The sequence below is a fragment of the Triticum dicoccoides genome, chromosome 3B (assembly GCF_002162155.2).
Source record: "Triticum dicoccoides isolate Atlit2015 ecotype Zavitan chromosome 3B, WEW_v2.0, whole genome shotgun sequence".
Lineage (NCBI taxonomy): Eukaryota > Viridiplantae > Streptophyta > Magnoliopsida > Poales > Poaceae > Triticum > Triticum dicoccoides.
In genome coordinates this window covers 532,114,575-532,122,444 of record NC_041385.1, presented here as the reverse complement: position 1 = coordinate 532,122,444, position 7,870 = coordinate 532,114,575, and positions in this window count along the sequence as shown.

Here is a 7,870-nt window from a genome sequence, read left to right as displayed (position 1 = left end):
TTGACATATCAACCAATAAGAGATGAGGATGTGCATGCTTTTAATGACCCGAGACTATCAAACATGACATGCAGTGGTTAGTTCATTGCATGCGATACTATTTAATTAGCAAATAAACATTAATGTCTCTCGTTTTCCCCTCCTCCTTGGTCACGGTGCACAGCCTAAGATGACTTACTCACCTAGACGGAGGGAGTATCAACATTCACAATGTCAAATCAATATTTTTACACTCTAAAACGTAGTTCTTATACTCATTATAATCAGTATTGTAGATATTGATATTTTTAGTATAAATTTGGTCGTGGGATTTCATTGATGCCGGTAAAAGCGTGGAGGAAGCGGAGCTTAGGGCTTGCATTGCCGGTCTCTACATAGGTATTTCTCTTCATAATCCTGTAATTTTAGAGACTGATTGCGCTTTTGTGGTAGCGTCTCTTGCATCGGGGGACTATGACAGATCTGCTATGCGTGACCTGAAGATGAAAGCGTTGAGCATCTCGAAGTTGATCAACAATCTTCAATTGTTAAAGATTAGCCGTTCGGCCAATAAGGTGGCACACTTAATCGCTAAGTATAGCTTTGACAATAGATTAGATGGTATTCTTGTAAATAATGTACGCCTTGTGTGGTGAATATTGTATCGAATGAGTGTACTGGTGTGGCTGGTTAATTAATATAAGGTGGTGTTCAAAAAAAAGTATATACTTGGTCAAACACTTTGCAAATGGTTGACGGGAGTAAAAAGGACCAAAGGGAGTATCATGCATGCGGAGTAGGCAAAAAAATTGCTCATTTATAGCCGGTCGAAGTCTCAAAGGGCGCGACCACGCGAGGGAGGCGAAGGTCGTGGGAGGCGCGACAGTTGACGGAATTAAGTGAAGTTACATCCATGCATCGGCATGGCGTGCGAACAGGCAGAAGCTATACCGTCAGGCCTACGATATGGGTCTAGTAGACATGACATCTAGTGGGTCCCGCATAGTTCTCGAGAACTCTTTGGGGCCTTACAGCCGTTTATCCATCGGGCAACCCAGCAACCCCACGCCGTTTGCACGCCCTACTCATCCCCGTCTTCTACTGAGGGAGTCCTGGATTCGGGGGTATCCGGACGGCCGGACTATATGCATCGTCCGGACTATTGAAGCATGAAGATACAAGACTTAAGACTCCGTGCCGTGTCCGGATGGGACTCTCCTTTGCGTGGAAGACAAGCTTGGCGATCCGGATATTGTGCTTCCTTCCTTGTAACCGACTCCATGTAAACCCTAGCCCTCTCTGGTGTCTATATAAACCGGAGAGGTTGGTCCTTAGAAGGTCGATCACAATTACAATCATAATCATCATAGGCTAGCTCCTAGGGTTTAGCCTCTACGATCTCGTGGTAGATCTACTCTTGTACTACTCATATTGTCAATATTAATCAAGCAGGAAGTAGGGTTTTACCTCCATCGAGAGGGCCCGAACCTGGGTAAACATTGTGTCCCTTGCTTCATGTTACCATCAGCCTAAGACGCATAGATCGGGACCCCCTACCTGAGATCCACCGGTTTTGACACTGACATTCTGCTTTCATTGAGAGTTCCTCTGTGTCGTCGCTGCAAGGCTTGATGGCGCCTTCAATCGTCAACAACACGGTCCAGGGCGAGACTTTTCTCCCTGGACAAATCTTCGTGTTCGGAGGCTTCACACTGCGGGCCAATTCACTTGGCCATCTAGAGCAGATCGACAGCTATGCCCCTGGCCACCAGGTCAGGTTCGGAAACTTGAACTACATGACGGACATTCGCGGAGACTTGATCTTCGACGGATTCGGGCATGTGCCAGGAGCACCGGACAGTCACGATGAGCACGGCTTAGACCTGCTATCGGACAATGCTCAGGATATCACCCTGGTAGTAGCCCCGGACCTAAATCTGGAGCAGGCTACGTTGCCTGAGGACGGAGGGATGGACCCCGCCCCGCAGGCCGCATACTCATAGGCGGCAGAGCCGAACACAGGTCTCACTTCTGTGGAAGCCTGTGACTCCCGACCCCCGGACTCGTATCCGGTTGTTGGTTCCAGTCCGCGCACTCTTGAGCCAGCCGAGCCAGGTTGGGCTCCGGAGATGGAGTTTACCGGCGCGGATATCTTCCAGCACTCGCCCTTTGGCGACATGCTGAACTCATTAAAGTCTCTCTCTCTGTTAGGAGGCTCTCGGCCGAACTATGTCCGGCTCGAGTGGGAAGCAGACGACGAAGGAATTCGTTGCCCACCCACCACCCACTTCATTGGGACGGTTGATGATTAAACCGATGTGCTTGACTTCGACTCCGAAGGCATCGACGGTATGGATGACGATGCAGGAGAAGATTCAGAATCTCTGGGGTGCTGGACTACTACCTCGTCACACGATATATATACATGGTGGATACGCCCAAGGAGGACGACGGCGACAATCCGGAAGATAAAACCCCCGGGCAAAAGCCAAAACGACGGCGCGGACGCCGTTCAAAGTCCAGCAACAGTAAAAATAGCGACAAGAACGCAAGAAAGATCGACATACCAGTAAACTCCGAAGGCAACAACGACCACATGGACCCAGCGATGGAGCAGGACGAGCTAGGTCACGCCGAACCGAGTTCGGAGCAGACGCCCGATCACATTGATCCCGAGGGACGAGTTCATCATTCCGGAAGAACGCGTGGAATGAGATAACCTCCACAGAAAGCTTATGGCCACAGTGAGAAGCCTAAAGAAGCAGAAGCAACAGCTAAAAGCCGCACAGGAAACGCTCAATCGCAGATGGAATAAAGTGCTAGACACTGAAGAAAGATACGACGACGATCGCCATACAAAGAGCTATCCAAAACGCAAGCTACTGCCAGAATTCGAGGACGAGGCCATTCCACCAAAGAATAACATGACCAGGAGGCCAGACGTACCACTTCGTAACCGCAACAGGGCGGCTATCAATGACACGCACGATCTACGAGAGCACCTAGATAAGAAAGCCGGCGCGGCCAGGTCCATATACGAATCTAAGGGACACACCCCGGCGAGGGACTATGGTCACCAAAACGATCATACCAACCAAATACCAGTTCGGAATAAGCACCGGACACAACAACAGACGACGGCATGCCACATCACGACCAGATACAGGGGGGCTGCTCACCCCCTGTGCTTCACCGAAGAAGTACTGGACCATGAATTTCCACAGGGTTTTAAACCTGTGAATATAGAGGCATACGACAGAACGACAGACCCAGTTGTCTATATCGAGGATTTTATCCTGCATATTCAGATGGCTCATGGGGATGACCTCCACGCCATCAAATACCTTCCCCTCAAGTTGAAGGGACCAGATCGACACTGGTTGAAAAGCCTCCCCGAAAATTGAATTGGGAGTTGGGAGGAACTCGAGGACGCTTTCAGGGCCAATTTTCAAGGGGCTTATGTCCGGCCTCCGGATGCTGACGATCTAAGTCACATAATACAACAGCGCGGAGAGTCCGCCTGCAAGATTTGGAACAGATTCCTCACTAAGAAGAATCAAATTGTCGATTGTCCGGACGCCGAAGCCTTAGCGGCATTCAAGCACATCATCGTGACGAGTGGCTCGCTAGACACCTTGGCCAAGAAAAGCCAAGGACTATGGCGGCCTTAACAAGCCTCATGACCCGCTTTTGCACGGGTGAAGATAGCTGGTTGGCCTGTAAAGGCACCAGCGATCCTAGCACATCCGAAATAAGGGATGGCAACGGAAAGCCACGGTGTAATAAAAACAAACGCCAAAACAAGGAAGAGAGCCCGGACAACACAACGGTCAATGCCGGATTCAGGGGCTCTCGACCCGATCAGCAGAAGAAGCCATCTAAAGGCAGTAAAGAGGGACCGTCCAGTCTGAACAGAGTCCTGGACAGACTATGAAAAATTCATGGCACCCCCGACAAACCTGCGAACCACACGCACAAAGAGTGCTGGGTCTTCAAGCAGACCGGCAAATTAAATGCCGAACACAAGGGGAGGGAAACACCAAGTGAAGACGAGGACGAACCTTGATGACCCACAAGTATAGGGATCTATTGTAGTCCTTTCGATAAGTAAGAGTGTCGAACCCAATGAGGAGCAGAAGGAAATGATAAGCGGTTTTCAATAAGGTTTTCTCTGCAAGCACTGGAATAGTAGGTGATAGATAGTTTTGTGATAAGATAAATAGTAATGAGCAAAAAGTAAATAAAGTAAATAAAGTGCAGCAAGGTGGCCCAATCCTTTATGTAGCAAAGGATAAGCCTGGACAAATTATAATAATGAAGAAGGAGCTCCTGAGGACACATTGGGAATTATCGTCAAGCTAGTTTTCATCACGTTCATAAGATTCGCATTCGGTACTTTGATAATTTGATATGTGGGTGGACCGGTACTTGGGTACTACCCTAACTTGGACAAGCATCCCACTTATGATTAACCCCTATTGCAAGCGTCCGCAACTACAAAAGAAGGTATTAAGGTAAACCTAACCACATCATTAAGCATATGGATCCATATCAACCCCTAACGAAGCAACGCATAAACTAGGGTTTAAGCTTCTGTCACTCTAGCAACCCATCATCTACCTATTACTTCCCCATGCCTTCCTCTAGGCCCAAATAATGGTGAAGTGTCATGTAGTCGACGTTCACATAACACCACTAGAGGAAAAGACAACATACATCTCATCAAAATATCGAACAAATACCAAATTCACATGACTACTAATAGCAAGACTTTACCCATGTCCTCAGGAACAAACGTAACTACTCACAAAGCATATTCATGTTCATAATCAGAGGAGTAATAATTTGCATAAAGGATCTGAACATATGATCTTCCACCAAGTAAACCAAATAGCATCAAGTACAAGGAGTAATCAACACTACTAGCAACCCACAGATACCAATTTGTGGTTTTGATACAAGATGGATACAAGAGATGAACTAGGGTTTTGAGAGGAGATGGTGTTGGTGAAGATGTTGATGGAGATTGACCCCCTCCCGATGAGAGGATCGTTGGTGATGATGTTGGTGATGATTTCCCCCTCCCGGAGGGAAGTGTCCCCGGTAGAACAGCTCCGCCAGAGCCCTAGATTGATTCCGCCAAGGTTCCGCCTCGTGGCAGCGGAGTTTCGTCCCGTAAGCTTGCCCACGATTTTTTCCAGGGTAAAAGTGATGATATAGCAGAAGATGGACGCCGGAGGCCCACCAGGGGGCCCAGGAGATAGGAGGCCGCGCCCTACAGGGGGGCGCGCCCCCTGTCTCCTGGACAGGGTGTGGGCCCCCCTGGCCTATTTCTTTCGCTCATAAATTCTTATTAAATCCAAAAGGTTGTTTCGTTAAGTTTCAGGACTTTTGGAGTTGTGCAGAATAGGTTTCCAACGTTTGCTCCTTTTCCAGCCAGAATCCCAGCTGCCGGCATTCCCCCTCTTCATGGTAAACCTTGTAAAATAAGAGAGAATATCCATAAGTATTGAGATATAATGTGTAATAACAGCCCATAATGCAATAAATATTGATATAAAAGCATGATGCAAAATGGACGTATCAACTCCCCCAAGCTTAGACCTCGCTTGTCCTCAAGCGGAAGCCGAAATCGAAAAATATGTCCACATGTTTAGAGATAGAGGTGTCGATAAAAATAAGATACGGACATGATGGCATCATGATCATTCTAATAACAGCAACATATATAGATTTTGTCATATGATTTCCTATGCTCAAGTAATAAGCAATTCACAATGTCAAGTATGGTTCAAAAACTTCATTGGGAACTAACAAACTATAATCTCAGTCATTGAAGCAATTGCAATTTATCGTAACATTAGAAAGAGTCAATAATAGAGTTTTTCAACAAGCTCACATACTCAACTATCTCGTAGTCTCCCATAATTGCTAACACTCACGCAATACTTGTGGTTATAGAGTTTTAGCCGGACACTGAGAAAGATAGGGGCTTATTGTGCTGCCTCCCAACGTATTCACCTTTAGGTGATGTCAACAATAATAGCCTATGCCAACTTACATCCAATTGGATATATGTATCATGATCTTTCAAACACGAAGAGCTTGCCAAAGGATAAAGTGAAAAAGGGAAAGGTGAGCATCACCTTGACTCAAGCATAAAGTAAAACATAAAGTAAAAGATAGGCCCTTCACAGAGGGAAGCAGAGGTTTTCATGCGCATTTAGGGTTGATGCATAAAGTCTTAGTGCAAAAGAACGTCACTTTATATTGCCCCTTGTATGTGGACCTTTATTATGCAGTCCGTCGCTTTTATTACTTCCACAAGAAGTTCGTCCAAAGTTTATTTTCTCTGCACTAATAAGTCATACATATTTAGAGAGCAATTTTTATTGCTTGCACCGATGAGAACTTACTTGAAGGATCTTACACAATCCATAGGTAGATATGGTGGACTCTCATGGCAAAACCGAGTTTAAGGATATTTGGAAGCACAAGTAGTATCTCTACTTGGTGCAAGGAATTTGGCTAGCATGAGGGGGAAAGGCAAGCTTAACATGTTTGGAAGGTCAATGACAATATACTTTAACTGAGGTGTCGGAAAACATAAACCATTATGTTGTCTTCCTTGTCCAACGTCAACTCTTTTAGCATGTCATACTTAATGAGTGCCTCACAATCATAAAAGATGTCTAAGATAATGTATTTATATGTGAACTCCTCTTTCCTTATCACTTCCTATTAATTGCAACGATGACCAAGGCTACGTTCATCAACTCTCAACAATTTTTATGCCTCATAATTTCTATGTGTGAAGTTATCACTATCCATAAGATCAATATGAACTCTTTTGTTCTTTCTACTTTCTCAAGATCATAGCAAAATAGCAAAGCCCTTGACTCAACACTAATCTTTATTATAGATAGCACACGGGCTCGATTACATAAAGAGATCACAATGCAAAACTCAAAACTACTTGATATCAAAAACTTCGAACTACTAGATCAAGATACTACTAAAAGGATTGAACTAAATAAAGCGGTAAAAATAGGAGTGTGATGGTGATACGATACCGGGGCACCTCCCCCAAGCTTGGCAGTTGCCAAGGGGACTGCCCATACCCATATGATTATTTCTTCGGAGGTGGTGAAGTAGGAGTTGTTGATGATGTAGGCTTGTCGTCCGTCTTCCAAGGCATAGGCTCTCCATCATAAAAGGATGATCGAGTCTCCGGGATCCTTAAATCTGCAGCCAAACTCATTCGCTTGAATCTATATTCATACTCACAGTTCTGGTTTTGCAGGTCATAAATCTGGGCTTGGAGGTGCTCGATTTTCTCTTGAAGCTTGAAGATGGTCTCCCCAATGACTTTGGCATCCAGCTTGTGGTTGTTGGTGAACTCCGTGATCATCATCTGGTTGGCGTTGAGTCCACGCTCCACCATCCCTTGACACTTGAAAACTTCTTGCTCCATGGCTTCGAGCTTTGTCTCCATGCTCCCAGTACGCCTTGGTCCCTCCACATCGCGGATGTGCAGCACCCCCTCACGCATCTCAATGGTTTGAGGGTGATGCAGTACCTCCGCGAGATAGGGGTTGATAACCCTCTCGAAAAACTTGTCCTTGGGAGCGCTTGGAGACGACATGATGCTCTAGATCTGAAACAGTAATAGCTCGAAACGAAAACAGAGGATATTTGCATGATACGTTGGTCAAAACCTTCGGGAGTATATATAATGAATTTTTACCGACCAAAATACGTAACACACAAGAAAACGGAGTCCGGGAGGCACACGAGGTGCCCACGAGACAGGGGCGCGCCCTACAGGGGGCGGGGGCGGCCTCCTCTCTCGTGGGAGCCTCGTGTCCCTTTCAAACTACTTCTTTCTTCC